Raw genomic sequence first — 15,070 nt, forward strand, 5'->3', positions numbered from 1 at the left:
CGGCCTAATGCTGGGTAGACCTGTTGCCCTCGGCCGGCAGTGTTACCGGCCGGCCTAATGCTGGGTAGACCTGTTGCCCTCGGCCGGCCTTTGTACCTGACGGCCGAATGCTGGGTAGACCTGTTGCCCTCTGCCGGCCGGCCTAATGCTGGTTAGACCTGTTGCCCTCGGCCGGCCTTTGGACGTGGCGGCCTAATGCTGGGTAGACCTGTTGCCCTCGGCCGGCAGTGTTACCGGCCGGCCTAATGCTGGGTAGACCTGTTGCCCTCGGCCGGCCTTTGTACCTGACGGCCGAATGCTGGGTAGACCTGTTGCCCTCGGCCGGCCTTTGTACGTGGCAGCCTAATGCTGGGTAGACCTGTTGCCCTCGGCCGGCCTTTGTACCTGACGGCCGAATGCTGGGTAGACCTGTTGCCCTCGGCCGGCCTTTGGACGTGGCGGCCGAATGCTGGGTAGACCTGTTGCCCTCGGCCGGCCTTTGGACGTGGCGGCCGAATGCTGGGTAGACCTGTTGCCCTCGGCCGGCCTTTGGACGTGGCGGCCGAATGCTGGGTAGACCTGTTGCCCTCGGCCGGCCTTTGGACGTGGCGGCCGAATGCTGGGTAGACCTGTTGCCCTCGGCCGGCCTTTGGACGTGGCGGCCGAATGCTGGGTAGACCTGTTGCCCTCGGCCGGCCTTTGGACGTGGCGGCCTAATGCTGGGTAGACCTGTTGCCCTCGGCCGGCCTTTGGACGTGGCGGCCTAATGCTGGGTAGACCTGTTGCCCTCGGCCGGCAGTGTTACCGGCCGGCCTAATGCTGGGTAGACCTGTTGCCCTCGGCCCGCCGTGTTACCGGCCAGCCGAATGCTGGGTAGACCTGTTGCCCTCGGCCGGCAGTGTTACCTGACGGCCGAATGCTGGGTAGACCTGTTGCCCTCTGCCGGCCGTCTTTCCGGCTGGCCTAATGCTGGGTAGACCTGTTGCCCTCGGCCGGCCCTGGTACCGGCCGGCATAATGCTGGGTAGACCTGTTGCCCTCGGCCGGTCTTTGTCTCTGGCCGCCCGCGGCGTGGTAGTCCTGTTACCGTCGGCCGGCCTTGCAGCCCGGCCGCCGCGCGATGGCGCCCCGTCTCTTCCATCGGACGCGCGGCCCCCTTGTCGTCTCTGCAGCGGCGAGCACGCCTTCGGCGGTCGGCCTGCACGTCCGGCATGACCGCGGGCACTGGCAGCCCAGCAGGCAGCCCTGCTCTCGCGTCTTCTTCCCCCCGGCGAAAGGCGGGGCGTGAAGGCGGGCGACTTTCGGTCCCAGCCGTGCCCAGGTGTCCCTGCCGGCTCCGTGCGCCAGCATCCACTGGCGAGCTCCGCCGGCCTCTTCCCCAGCCGCGGCCCCTGTCCGCTCCGCCGTCATGGTGCCGGCACCCCACTTCCCCAAGCGCTCCCCGACAGGAGCAGGCAGCGTTGTCGCGCCCCCTCCCCGTGCTCGAATGGACCGCGGCCCTGCTCCGGGCTTCATTTCTGCAGCGCGCTCGCTCGCTCGCTCGCTCGCGCGCTCCCTCCCTCCCCCCCCCCTCCCCCCTCCCCCCGGCCGCCCACCCGCCGCGCTGCCGCCCTGCCGCAGGCTTGAGCGGCGCCGGGGCGGAGGAGGAAGGAACGCCACCAAAGCAAAAGGCTCCGAGAAAGCTGAACAGAGAGCTTCTTTGACCAGGGACAGACGGCGCCAATCATCCCGCCGCCATCCCTGCTTGTGCACCAGGCTCTCCGCCTGCCGACCTCGGCATCAGCCTCCCGCCGCCGCCGTGTAAACTGCCCGGTGGGACCGTGGGCGGGGGCAGGAAGAGGCTGAAAGTGCTGCCAGGGAGGCTGATGGCGGAGGGCGGGGTCGCCCCCAACCGACAATGGGCAGGGCCCGAGGCAGTCTGAAAGCGCTGCCAGGGAGGCTGATGGCGGAGGGCGGGGTCGCCCCCAACCGACAATGGGCAGGGCACGAGACCGTCTGAAAGCGCTGCCAGGGAGGCTGAGGGCGGGGGGCGGGGCGCCCCCAACCGACAATGGGCAGGGCCCGAGGCAGTCTGAAAGCGCTGCCAGGGAGGCTGAGGGCGGGGGGCGGGGCGCCCCCAGCCGACAATGGGCAGGGGCCCGAGAGAGTCTGAAAGCGCTGCCAGGGAGGCTGACGGCGGGGGGCAGGGCGCCCCCAGCCGACAATGGGCAGGGGCGGGGAAAGTCTGAAAGCGCTGCATGGGAGGTTGATGGCGGAGGGCGGGCTCGCCCCCAGCGTTAATGGGTGGCTGCGGAAGACGGGGCAGGGACAGGGAGAGGGCAGGCGGCTTCGTGCCGGCCCCGGGCGCCTCGACAGCGAGCCCTCACGGCCCCCCAAACCCGCGCCGAGGCCCCAAGAGCTCTGCAGACCTTCCGCGGAAGAACCGGCCCGAAAGCGGCCACCCGCTTGCCGACGGCGGCGCCGGTCGCCTCGATGCAGCCGCCTCCGTGGGGCGGGAAGGGGCAGGGCGAGTTGTGCCAGGGCGCGGCGGCTTTGGGCCGAGTTTCGCTGCACGTACGTGCTTCCCCTGGCTGTGCTGCGGCCCGTGAGGTTCTGTTTTGTGGGGGGGGGGGGGCTCTGTAGGTAGGGTCTCTGGGGGACGGGGGAGGAGGCGTGGGGTAGGGAGGACGCCGTTTGGGGGGGTCAGTGTGTCAGCAGGGCGAGAACCGGGCACAGGCCCTCCGTCAGCTCGGCTGTGGGCCCAAAGGGATCACAAATAAGATTTGGCAAGAGTTTTGTTTTCCGGAAAAGATTTTCTTTCCGAGTAAATAGAAGAGGCAATCATTCAAAAAAGGCAAAGAGGAAATGAAACAAATCAAATCAAATCAAAACAAAACAAAACAAAACAAAACAAAACGAAATAAAATAAAATAATAAAATGAAATGAAAAGAAATGAAATGAAATGATGAAATAAAATGTTGTCGAAAATATGTCTTGGTCTTGAAATCGATTCTGCCGGGCGGGGCAAGGCTGCTGGAGCACTTGGGCTCCGGAGCGTTAAGAGGCTGTGGGGTTTCCCCGGCTCCGAGATGGTACAAGGATGCCTCGTCTACCCGGATCCGCGAAACGTGGCCCGTCCCGCGGCGGCCAGGTCGACGCGGCTCCGGGGCCGGTGGCGTGGGACCGCCGTCGCCGGCGAAGGCGCAGCGGCGGCGGCCGTGGCCGCGACGACCAGGTCTACACGACTCCGGGAAACTTGGCCGGTCCCGCGGCGGCCAGGTCTACTGGGCTCCGGGATGGGCGGCCGCCGTGGCCGCGGCGACCAGGTCTACCCGCCTCCGGGACCGGCGGCGTGGGTCCGCCGTCGAGGGCGAGGGCGCTGCGACGGCCGCGGCGACCGGGTCTACCTAGCTCCGGTGCGACCCGGGCTGCGTGCAGCATGGCGAAGGTAGACCTGTGGTCCGCATCACGGCGTGGGCAGACCTGGTGTCCGCAGCATGGAGCGGGTAGACATGTTGTCCGCCGCATGGAGTGGGTAGACCTGTTGTCCGCGTAATGGAGTAGTTAGACCTGGTGTCCGCAGCTTGGAGTGGGTAGACCTGTTGTCCGCAGCAAGCCGTGGGTAGACCTGTTGTCCGCAGCAAGCCGTGGGTAGACCTGGTGTCCGCAGCATGCCCTGGGTAGACCTGGTGTCCGCAGCTTGGTAGACCTGTTGCCCGTTTCATGGCTGGGTAGACCTGGTGTCCGCAGCAAGCCGTGGGTAGACCTGGTGTCCGCAGCTTGGTAGACCTGTTGCCCGATTCATGGCTGGGTAGACCTGTTGTCCGCAGCATTGAGTTGGTAGACCTGGTGTCCGCAGCATGCCCTGGGTAGACCTGGTGTCCGCAGCTTGGTAGACCTGTTGCCCGTTTCATGGCTGGGTAGACCTGTTGTCCGCAGCATTGAGTTGGTAGACCTGGTGTCCGCAGCATGCCCTGGGTAGACCTGGTGTCCGCAGCTTGGTAGACCTGTTGCCCGTTTCATGGCTGGGTAGACCTGGTGTCCGCAGCAAGCCGTGAGTAGACCTGTTGCCCGTTTCATGGCTGGGTAGACCTGGTGTCCGCAGCATGACCTGGGTAGACCTGGTGTCCGCAGCTTGGTAGACCTGTTGCCCGTTTCATGGCTGGGTAGACCTGGTGTCCGCAGCAAGCCGTGGGTAGACCTGGTGTCCGGAGCTTGGTAGACCTGTTGCCCGATTCATGCCTGGGTAGACCTGTTGTCCGCAGCATTGAGTGGGTAGACCTGGTGTCCGCAGCATGCCCTGGGTAGACCTGGTGTCCGCAGCTTGGTAGACCTGTTGCCCGTTTCATAGCTGGGTAGACCTGGTGTCCGCAGCTTGGTAGACCTGTTGCCCGTTTCATGGCTGGGTAGACCTGGTGTCCGCAGCAAGCCGTGAGTAGACCTGTTGCCCGTTTCATGGCTGGGTAGACCTGGTGTCCGCAGCATGCCCTGGGTAGACCTGGTGTCCGCAGCTTGGTAGACCTGTTGCCCGTTTCATGGCTGGGTAGACCTGTTGTCCGCAGCAAGCCGTGAGTAGACCTGTTGCCCGTTTCATGGCTGGGTAGACCTGTTGTCCGCAGCATGCCCTGGGTAGACCTGGTGTCCGCAGCTTGGTAGACCTGTTGCCCGTTTCATGGCTGGGTAGACCTGGTGTCCGCAGCAAGCCGTGGGTAGACCTGCTGCCCGTTTCATGGCTGGGTAGACCTGGTGTCCGCAGCAAGCCGTGGGTAGACCTGGTGTCCGCAGCTTGGTAGACCTGTTGCCCGTTTCATGGCTGGGTAGACCTGTTGTCCGCAGCATTGAGTTGGTAGACCTGGTGTCCGCTACATACCCTGGGTAGACCTGGTGTCCGCAGCTTGGTAGACCTGTTGCCCGTTTCATGGCTGGGTAGACCTGGTGTCCGCAGCATTGAGATGGTAGACCTGTTGCCCGTTTCATGGCTGGGTAGACCTGTTGTCCGCAGCTTGGTAGACCTGTTGCCCGATTCATGGCTGGGTAGACCTGGTGTCCGCAGCAAGCCGTGAGTAGACCTGTTGCCCGTTTCATGGCTGGGTAGACCTGGTGTCCGCAGCATGCCCTGGGTAGACCTGTTGTCCGCAGCTTGGTAGACCTGTTGCCCGTTTCATGGCTGGGTAGACCTGGTGTCCGCAGCAAGCCGTGAGTAGACCTGTTGCCCGTTTCATGGCTGGGTAGACCTGTTGTCCGCAGCATGCCCTGGGTAGACCTGGTGTCCGCAGCTTGGTAGACCTGTTGCCCGTTTCATGGCTGGGTAGACCTGGTGTCCGCAGCAAGCCGTGGGTAGACCTGGTGTCCGCAGCTTGGTAGACCTGTTGCCCGTTTCATGGCTGGGTAGACCTGTTGTCCGCAGCATTGAGTTGGTAGACCTGTTGCCCGTTTCATGGCTGGGTAGACCTGGTGTCCGCAGCTTGGTAGACCTGTTGCCCGTTTCATGGCTGGGTAGACCTGGTGTCCGCAGCAAGCCGTGGGTAGACCTGGTGTCCGGAGCTTGGTAGACCTGTTGCCCGATTCATGCCTGGGTAGACCTGTTGTCCGCAGCAAGCCGTGGGTAGACCTGGTGTCCGCAGCATGCCCTGGGTAGACCTGGTGTCCGCAGCTTGGTAGACCTGTTGCCCGATTCATGCCTGGGTAGACCTGTTGTCCGCAGCATTGAGTGGGTAGACCTGGTGTCCGCAGCATGCCCTGGGTAGACCTGGTGTCCGCAGCTTGGTAGACCTGTTGCCCGTTTCATGGCTGGGTAGACCTGTTGTCCGCAGCAAGCCGTGAGTAGACCTGTTGCCCGTTTCATGGCTGGGTAGACCTGGTGTCCGCAGCATGCCCTGGGTAGACCTGGTGTCCGCAGCTTGGTAGACCTGTTGCCCGATTCATGGCTGGGTAGACCTGGTGTCCGCAGCATTGAGTTGGTAGACCTGGTGTCCGCAGCATGCCCTGGGTAGACCTGGTGTCCGCAGCTTGGTAGACCTGTTGCCCGTTTCATGGCTGGGTAGACCTGTTGTCCGCAGCATTGAGTTGGTAGACCTGGTGTCCGCAGCATGCCCTGGGTAGACCTGGTGTCCGCAGCTTGGTAGACCTGTTGCCCGTTTCATGGCTGGGTAGACCTGGTGTCCGCAGCATGCCCTGGGTAGACCTGGTGTCCGCAGCTTGGTAGACCTGTTGCCCGTTTCATGGCTGGGTAGACCTGTTGTCCGCAGCAAGCCGTGGGTAGACCTGGTGTCCGCAGCTTGGTAGACCTGTTGCCCGATTCATGGCTGGGTAGACCTGTTGTCCGCAGCATTGAGTTGGTAGACCTGGTGTCCGCAGCATGCCCTGGGTAGACCTGGTGTCCGCAGCTTGGTAGACCTGTTGCCCGTTTCATAGCTGGGTAGACCTGGTGTCCGCAGCTTGGTAGACCTGTTGCCCGTTTCATGGCTGGGTAGACCTGGTGTCCGCAGCAAGCCGTGAGTAGACCTGTTGCCCGTTTCATGGCTGGGTAGACCTGGTGTCCGCAGCATGCCCTGGGTAGACCTGGTGTCCGCAGCTTGGTAGACCTGTTGCCCGTTTCATGGCTGGGTAGACCTGGTGTCCGCAGCAAGCCGTGAGTAGACCTGTTGCCCGTTTCATGGCTGGGTAGACCTGTTGTCCGCAGCATGCCCTGGGTAGACCTGGTGTCCGCAGCTTGGTAGACCTGTTGCCCGTTTCATGGCTGGGTAGACCTGGTGTCCGCAGCAAGCCGTGGGTAGACCTGCTGCCCGTTTCATGGCTGGGTAGACCTGGTGTCCGCAGCAAGCCGTGGGTAGACCTGGTGTCCGCAGCTTGGTAGACCTGTTGCCCGTTTCATGGCTGGGTAGACCTGTTGTCCGCAGCATTGAGTTGGTAGACCTGGTGTCCGCTACATACCCTGGGTAGACCTGGTGTCCGCAGCTTGGTAGACCTGTTGCCCGTTTCATGGCTGGGTAGACCTGGTGTCCGCAGCATTGAGATGGTAGACCTGTTGCCCGTTTCATGGCTGGGTAGACCTGTTGTCCGCAGCTTGGTAGACCTGTTGCCCGATTCATGGCTGGGTAGACCTGGTGTCCGCAGCAAGCCGTGAGTAGACCTGTTGCCCGTTTCATGGCTGGGTAGACCTGGTGTCCGCAGCATGCCCTGGGTAGACCTGTTGTCCGCAGCTTGGTAGACCTGTTGCCCGTTTCATGGCTGGGTAGACCTGTTGTCCGCAGCAAGCCGTGAGTAGACCTGTTGCCCGTTTCATGGCTGGGTAGACCTGTTGTACGCAGCATGCCCTGGGTAGACCTGGTGTCCGCAGCTTGGTAGACCTGTTGCCCGTTTCATGGCTGGGTAGACCTGGTGTCCGCAGCAAGCCGTGGGTAGACCTGGTGTCCGCAGCTTGGTAGACCTGTTGCCCGTTTCATGGCTGGGTAGACCTGTTGTCCGCAGCATTGAGTTGGTAGACCTGTTGCCCGTTTCATGGCTGGGTAGACCTGGTGTCCGCAGCTTGGTAGACCTGTTGCCCGTTTCATGGCTGGGTAGACCTGGTGTCCGCAGCAAGCCGTGGGTAGACCTGGTGTCCGGAGCTTGGTAGACCTGTTGCCCGATTCATGGCTGGGTAGACCTGTTGTCCGCAGCAAGCCGTGGGTAGACCTGGTGTCCGCAGCATGCCCTGGGTAGACCTGGTGTCCGCAGCTTGGTAGACCTGTTGCCCGATTCATGCCTGGGTAGACCTGTTGTCCGCAGCAAGCCGTGGGTAGACCTGGTGTCCGCAGCATGCCCTGGGTAGACCTGGTGTCCGCAGCTTGGTAGACCTGTTGCCCGTTTCATGGCTGGGTAGACCTGTTGTCCGCAGCAAGCCGTGAGTAGACCTGTTGCCCGTTTCATGGCTGGGTAGACCTGGTGTCCGCAGCATGCCCTGGGTAGACCTGGTGTCCGCAGCTTGGTAGACCTGTTGCCCGTTTCATGGCTGGGTAGACCTGGTGTCCGCAGCAAGCCGTGGGTAGACCTGGTGTCCGCAGCTTGGTAGACCTGTTGCCCGATTCATGGCTGGGTAGACCTGTTGTCCGCAGCATTGAGTTGGTAGACCTGGTGTCCGCAGCATGCCCTGGGTAGACCTGGTGTCCGCAGCTTGGTAGACCTGTTGCCCGTTTCATGGCTGGGTAGACCTGGTGTCCGCAGCAAGCCGTGAGTAGACCTGTTGCCCGTTTCATGGCTGGGTAGACCTGTTGTCCGCAGCATGCCCTGGGTAGACCTGGTGTCCGCAGCTTGGTAGACCTGTTGCCCGTTTCATGGCTGGGTAGACTTGTTGTCCGCAGCAAGCCGTGGGTAGACCTGGTGTCCGCAGCATGCCCTGGGTAGACCTGGTGTCCGCAGCTTGGTAGACCTGTTGCCCGTTTCATGGCTGGGTAGACCTGGTGTCCGCAGCAAGCCGTGGGTAGACCTGGTGTCCGCAGCATGCCCTGGGTAGACCTGGTGTCCGCAGCTTGGTAGACCTGTTGCCCGTTTCATGGCTGGGTAGACCTGGTGTCCGCAGCAAGCCGTGAGTAGACCTGTTGCCCGTTTCATGGCTGGGTAGACCTGTTGTCCGCAGCATGCCCTGGGTAGACCTGTTGTCCGCAGCTTGGTAGACCTGTTGCCCGTTTCATGGCTGGGTAGACCTGGTGTCCGCAGCAAGCCGTGAGTAGACCTGTTGCCCGTTTCATGGCTGGGTAGACCTGGTGTCCGCAGCAAGCCGTGAGTAGACCTGGTGTCCGCAGCTTGGTAGACCTGTTGCCCGTTTCATGGCTGGGTAGACCTGGTGTCCGCAGCAAGACGTGAGTAGACCTGTTGCCCGTTTCATGGCTGGGTAGACCTGGTGTCCGCAGCATGCCCTGGGTAGACCTGGTGTCCGCAGCTTGGTAGACCTGTTGCCCGTTTCATGGCTGGGTAGACCTGGTGTCCGCAGCAAGCCGTGAGTAGACCTGTTGCCCGTTTCATGGCTGGGTAGACCTGGTGTCCGCAGCATGCCCTGGGTAGACCTGGTGTCCGCAGCTTGGTAGACCTGTTGCCCGTTTCATGGCTGGGTAGACCTGGTGTCCGCAGCATGCCCTGGGTAGACCTGGTGTCCGCAGCTTGGTAGACCTGTTGCCCGATTCATGCCTGGGTAGACCTGTTGTCCGCAGCATGCCCTGGGTAGACCTGGTGTCCGCAGCATGCCCTGGGTAGACCTGGTGTCCGCAGCTTGGTAGACCTGTTGCCCGTTTCATGGCTGGGTAGACCTGGTGTCCGCAGCAAGCCGTGAGTAGACCTGTTGCCCGTTTCATGGCTGGGTAGACCTGGTGTCCGCAGCATGCCCTGGGTAGACCTGGTGTCCGCAGCTTGGTAGACCTGTTGCCCGTTTCATGGCTGGGTAGACCTGGTGTCCGCAGCAAGCCGTGAGTAGACCTGTTGCCCGTTTCATGGCTGGGTAGACCTGGTGTCCGCAGCATGCCCTGGGTAGACCTGGTGTCCGCAGCTTGGTAGACCTGTTGCCCGTTTCATGGCTGGGTAGACCTGGTGTCCGCAGCAAGCCGTGGGTAGACCTGGTGTCCGGAGCTTGGTAGACCTGTTGCCCGATTCATGCCTGGGTAGACCTGTTGTCCGCAGCATGCCCTGGGTAGACCTGGTGTCCGCAGCATGCCCTGGGTAGACCTGGTGTCCGCAGCTTGGTAGACCTGTTGCCCGTTTCATGGCTGGGTAGACCTGGTGTCCGCAGCATGCCCTGGGTAGACCTGGTGTCCGCAGCTTGGTAGACCTGTTGCCCGTTTCATGGCTGGGTAGACCTGGTGTCCGCAGCAAGCCGTGGGTAGACCTGGTGTCCGGAGCTTGGTAGACCTGTTGCCCGATTCATGCCTGGGTAGACCTGTTGTCCGCAGCATTGAGTGGGTAGACCTGGTGTCCGCAGCATGCCCTGGGTAGACCTGGTGTCCGCAGCTTGGTAGACCTGTTGCCCGTTTCATGGCTTGGTAGACCTGTTGTCCGCAGCAAGCCGTGAGTAGACCTGTTGCCCGTTTCATGGCTGGGTAGACCTGTTGTCCGCAGCATGCCCTGGGTAGACCTGGTGTCCGCAGCTTGGTAGACCTGTTGCCCGTTTCATGGCTGGGTAGACCTGTTGTCCGCAGCAAGCCGTGGGTAGACCTGGTGTCCGCAGCATGCCCTGGGTAGACCTGGTGTCCGCAGCTTGGTAGACCTGTTGCCCGTTTCATGGCTGGGTAGACCTGGTGTCCGCAGCAAGCCGTGGGTAGACCTGGTGTCCGCAGCATGCCCTGGGTAGACCTGGTGTCCGCAGCTTGGTAGACCTGTTGCCCGTTTCATGGCTGGGTAGACCTGGTGTCCGCAGCAAGCCGTGAGTAGACCTGTTGCCCGTTTCATGGCTGGGTAGACCTGTTGTCCGCAGCATGCCCTGGGTAGACCTGTTGTCCGCAGCTTGGTAGACCTGTTGCCCGTTTCATGGCTGGGTAGACCTGGTGTCCGCAGCAAGCCGTGAGTAGACCTGTTGCCCGTTTCATGGCTGGGTAGACCTGGTGTCCGCAGCAAGCCGTGAGTAGACCTGGTGTCCGCAGCTTGGTAGACCTGTTGCCCGTTTCATGGCTGGGTAGACCTGGTGTCCGCAGCAAGACGTGAGTAGACCTGTTGCCCGTTTCATGGCTGGGTAGACCTGGTGTCCGCAGCATGCCCTGGGTAGACCTGGTGTCCGCAGCTTGGTAGACCTGTTGCCCGTTTCATGGCTGGGTAGACCTGGTGTCCGCAGCAAGCCGTGAGTAGACCTGTTGCCCGTTTCATGGCTGGGTAGACCTGGTGTCCGCAGCATGCCCTGGGTAGACCTGTTGTCCGCAGCTTGGTAGACCTGTTGCCCGTTTCATGGCTGGGTAGACCTGGTGTCCGCAGCATGCCCTGGGTAGACCTGGTGTCCGCAGCTTGGTAGACCTGTTGCCCGATTCATGCCTGGGTAGACCTGTTGTCCGCAGCATGCCCTGGGTAGACCTGGTGTCCGCAGCATGCCCTGGGTAGACCTGGTGTCCGCAGCTTGGTAGACCTGTTGCCCGTTTCATGGCTGGGTAGACCTGGTGTCCGCAGCAAGCCGTGAGTAGACCTGTTGCCCGTTTCATGGCTGGGTAGACCTGGTGTCCGCAGCATGCCCTGGGTAGACCTGGTGTCCGCAGCTTGGTAGACCTGTTGCCCGTTTCATGGCTGGGTAGACCTGGTGTCCGCAGCAAGCCGTGAGTAGACCTGTTGCCCGTTTCATGGCTGGGTAGACCTGGTGTCCGCAGCATGCCCTGGGTAGACCTGGTGTCCGCAGCTTGGTAGACCTGTTGCCCGTTTCATGGCTGGGTAGACCTGGTGTCCGCAGCAAGCCGTGGGTAGACCTGGTGTCCGGAGCTTGGTAGACCTGTTGCCCGATTCATGCCTGGGTAGACCTGTTGTCCGCAGCATGCCCTGGGTAGACCTGGTGTCCGCAGCATGCCCTGGGTAGACCTGGTGTCCGCAGCTTGGTAGACCTGTTGCCCGTTTCATGGCTGGGTAGACCTGGTGTCCGCAGCAAGCCGTGAGTAGACCTGTTGCCCGTTTCATGGCTGGGTAGACCTGGTGTCCGCAGCATGCCCTGGGTAGACCTGGTGTCCGCAGCTTGGTAGACCTGTTGCCCGTTTCATGGCTGGGTAGACCTGGTGTCCGCAGCAAGCCGTGAGTAGACCTGTTGCCCGTTTCATGGCTGGGTAGACCTGGTGTCCGCAGCATGCCCTGGGTAGACCTGGTGTCCGCAGCTTGGTAGACCTGTTGCCCGTTTCATGGCTGGGTAGACCTGGTGTCCGCAGCAAGCCGTGGGTAGACCTGGTGTCCGGAGCTTGGTAGACCTGTTGCCCGATTCATGCCTGGGTAGACCTGTTGTCCGCAGCATGCCCTGGGTAGACCTGGTGTCCGCAGCATGCCCTGGGTAGACCTGGTGTCCGCAGCTTGGTAGACCTGTTGCCCGTTTCATGGCTGGGTAGACCTGGTGTCCGCAGCATGCCCTGGGTAGACCTGGTGTCCGCAGCTTGGTAGACCTGTTGCCCGTTTCATGGCTGGGTAGACCTGGTGTCCGCAGCAAGCCGTGGGTAGACCTGGTGTCCGGAGCTTGGTAGACCTGTTGCCCGATTCATGCCTGGGTAGACCTGTTGTCCGCAGCATTGAGTGGGTAGACCTGGTGTCCGCAGCATGCCCTGGGTAGACCTGGTGTCCGCAGCTTGGTAGACCTGTTGCCCGTTTCATGGCTTGGTAGACCTGTTGTCCGCAGCAAGCCGTGAGTAGACCTGTTGCCCGTTTCATGGCTGGGTAGACCTGTTGTCCGCAGCATGCCCTGGGTAGACCTGGTGTCCGCAGCTTGGTAGACCTGTTGCCCGTTTCATGGCTGGGTAGACCTGTTGTCCGCAGCAAGCCGTGGGTAGACCTGGTGTCCGCAGCATGCCCTGGGTAGACCTGGTGTCCGCAGCTTGGTAGACCTGTTGCCCGTTTCATGGCTGGGTAGACCTGGTGTCCGCAGCAAGCCGTGGGTAGACCTGGTGTCCGCAGCATGCCCTGGGTAGACCTGGTGTCCGCAGCTTGGTAGACCTGTTGCCCGTTTCATGGCTGGGTAGACCTGGTGTCCGCAGCAAGCCGTGAGTAGACCTGTTGCCCGTTTCATGGCTGGGTAGACCTGTTGTCCGCAGCATGCCCTGGGTAGACCTGTTGTCCGCAGCTTGGTAGACCTGTTGCCCGTTTCATGGCTGGGTAGACCTGGTGTCCGCAGCAAGCCGTGAGTAGACCTGTTGCCCGTTTCATGGCTGGGTAGACCTGGTGTCCGCAGCAAGCCGTGAGTAGACCTGGTGTCCGCAGCTTGGTAGACCTGTTGCCCGTTTCATGGCTGGGTAGACCTGGTGTCCGCAGCAAGACGTGAGTAGACCTGTTGCCCGTTTCATGGCTGGGTAGACCTGGTGTCCGCAGCATGCCCTGGGTAGACCTGGTGTCCGCAGCTTGGTAGACCTGTTGCCCGTTTCATGGCTGGGTAGACCTGGTGTCCGCAGCAAGCCGTGAGTAGACCTGTTGCCCGTTTCATGGCTGGGTAGACCTGGTGTCCGCAGCATGCCCTGGGTAGACCTGTTGTCCGCAGCTTGGTAGACCTGTTGCCCGTTTCATGGCTGGGTAGACCTGGTGTCCGCAGCATGCCCTGGGTAGACCTGGTGTCCGCAGCTTGGTAGACCTGTTGCCCGATTCATGCCTGGGTAGACCTGTTGTCCGCAGCATGCCCTGGGTAGACCTGGTGTCCGCAGCATGCCCTGGGTAGACCTGGTGTCCGCAGCTTGGTAGACCTGTTGCCCGTTTCATGGCTGGGTAGACCTGGTGTCCGCAGCAAGCCGTGAGTAGACCTGTTGCCCGTTTCATGGCTGGGTAGACCTGGTGTCCGCAGCATGCCCTGGGTAGACCTGGTGTCCGCAGCTTGGTAGACCTGTTGCCCGTTTCATGGCTGGGTAGACCTGGTGTCCGCAGCAAGCCGTGAGTAGACCTGTTGCCCGTTTCATGGCTGGGTAGACCTGGTGTCCGCAGCATGCCCTGGGTAGACCTGGTGTCCGCAGCTTGGTAGACCTGTTGCCCGTTTCATGGCTGGGTAGACCTGGTGTCCGCAGCAAGCCGTGGGTAGACCTGGTGTCCGGAGCTTGGTAGACCTGTTGCCCGATTCATGCCTGGGTAGACCTGTTGTCCGCAGCATGCCCTGGGTAGACCTGGTGTCCGCAGCATGCCCTGGGTAGACCTGGTGTCCGCAGCTTGGTAGACCTGTTGCCCGTTTCATGGCTGGGTAGACCTGGTGTCCGCAGCAAGCCGTGAGTAGACCTGTTGCCCGTTTCATGGCTGGGTAGACCTGGTGTCCGCAGCATGCCCTGGGTAGACCTGGTGTCCGCAGCTTGGTAGACCTGTTGCCCGTTTCATGGCTGGGTAGACCTGGTGTCCGCAGCAAGCCGTGAGTAGACCTGTTGCCCGTTTCATGGCTGGGTAGACCTGGTGTCCGCAGCATGCCCTGGGTAGACCTGGTGTCCGCAGCTTGGTAGACCTGTTGCCCGTTTCATGGCTGGGTAGACCTGGTGTCCGCAGCAAGCCGTGGGTAGACCTGGTGTCCGGAGCTTGGTAGACCTGTTGCCCGATTCATGCCTGGGTAGACCTGTTGTCCGCAGCATTGAGTGGGTAGACCTGGTGTCCGCAGCATGCCCTGGGTAGACCTGGTGTCCGCAGCTTGGTAGACCTGTTGCCCGTTTCATGGCTGGGTAGACCTGGTGTCCGCAGCAAGCCGTGAGTAGACCTGTTGCCCGTTTCATGGCTGGGTAGACCTGGTGTCCGCAGCATGCCCTGGGTAGACCTGGTGTCCGCAGCTTGGTAGACCTGTTGCCCGTTTCATGGCTGGGTAGACCTGGTGTCCGCAGCAAGCCGTGGGTAGACCTGGTGTCCGGAGCTTGGTAGACCTGTTGCCCGATTCATGCCTGGGTAGACCTGTTGTCCGCAGCATTGAGTGGGTAGACCTGGTGTCCGCAGCATGCCCTGGGTAGACCTGGTGTCCGCAGCTTGGTAGACCTGTTGCCCGTTTCATGGCTGGGTAGACCTGGTGTCCGCAGCAAGCCGTGAGTAGACCTGTTGCCCGTTTCATGGCTGGGTAGACCTGGTGTCCGCAGCATGCCCTGGGTAGACCTGGTGTCCGCAGCTTGGTAGACCTGTTGCCCGTTTCATGGCTGGGTAGACCTGTTGTCCGCAGCAAGCCGTGGGTAGACCTGGTGTCCGGAGCTTGGTAGACCTGTTGCCCGATTCATGCCTGGGTAGACCTGTTGTCCGCAGCATTGAGTGGGTAGACCTGGTGTCCGCAGCATGCCCTGGGTAGACCTGTTGTCCGCAGCTTGGTAGACCTGTTGCCCGTTTCATGGCTGGGTAGACCTGTTGTCCGCAGCAAGCCGTGAGTAGACCTGTTGCCCGTTTCATGACTGGGTAGACCTGGTGTCCGCAGCATGCCCTGGGTAGACCTGGTGTCCGCAGCTTGGTAGACCTGTTGCCCGTTTCATGGCTGGGTAGACCTGGT

The sequence above is a fragment of the Sturnus vulgaris genome, unplaced genomic scaffold (genome assembly GCF_052056855.1).
Source record: "Sturnus vulgaris isolate bStuVul1 unplaced genomic scaffold, bStuVul1.hap1 Scaffold_1084, whole genome shotgun sequence".
Classification (NCBI taxonomy): Eukaryota; Metazoa; Chordata; class Aves; order Passeriformes; family Sturnidae; genus Sturnus; species Sturnus vulgaris.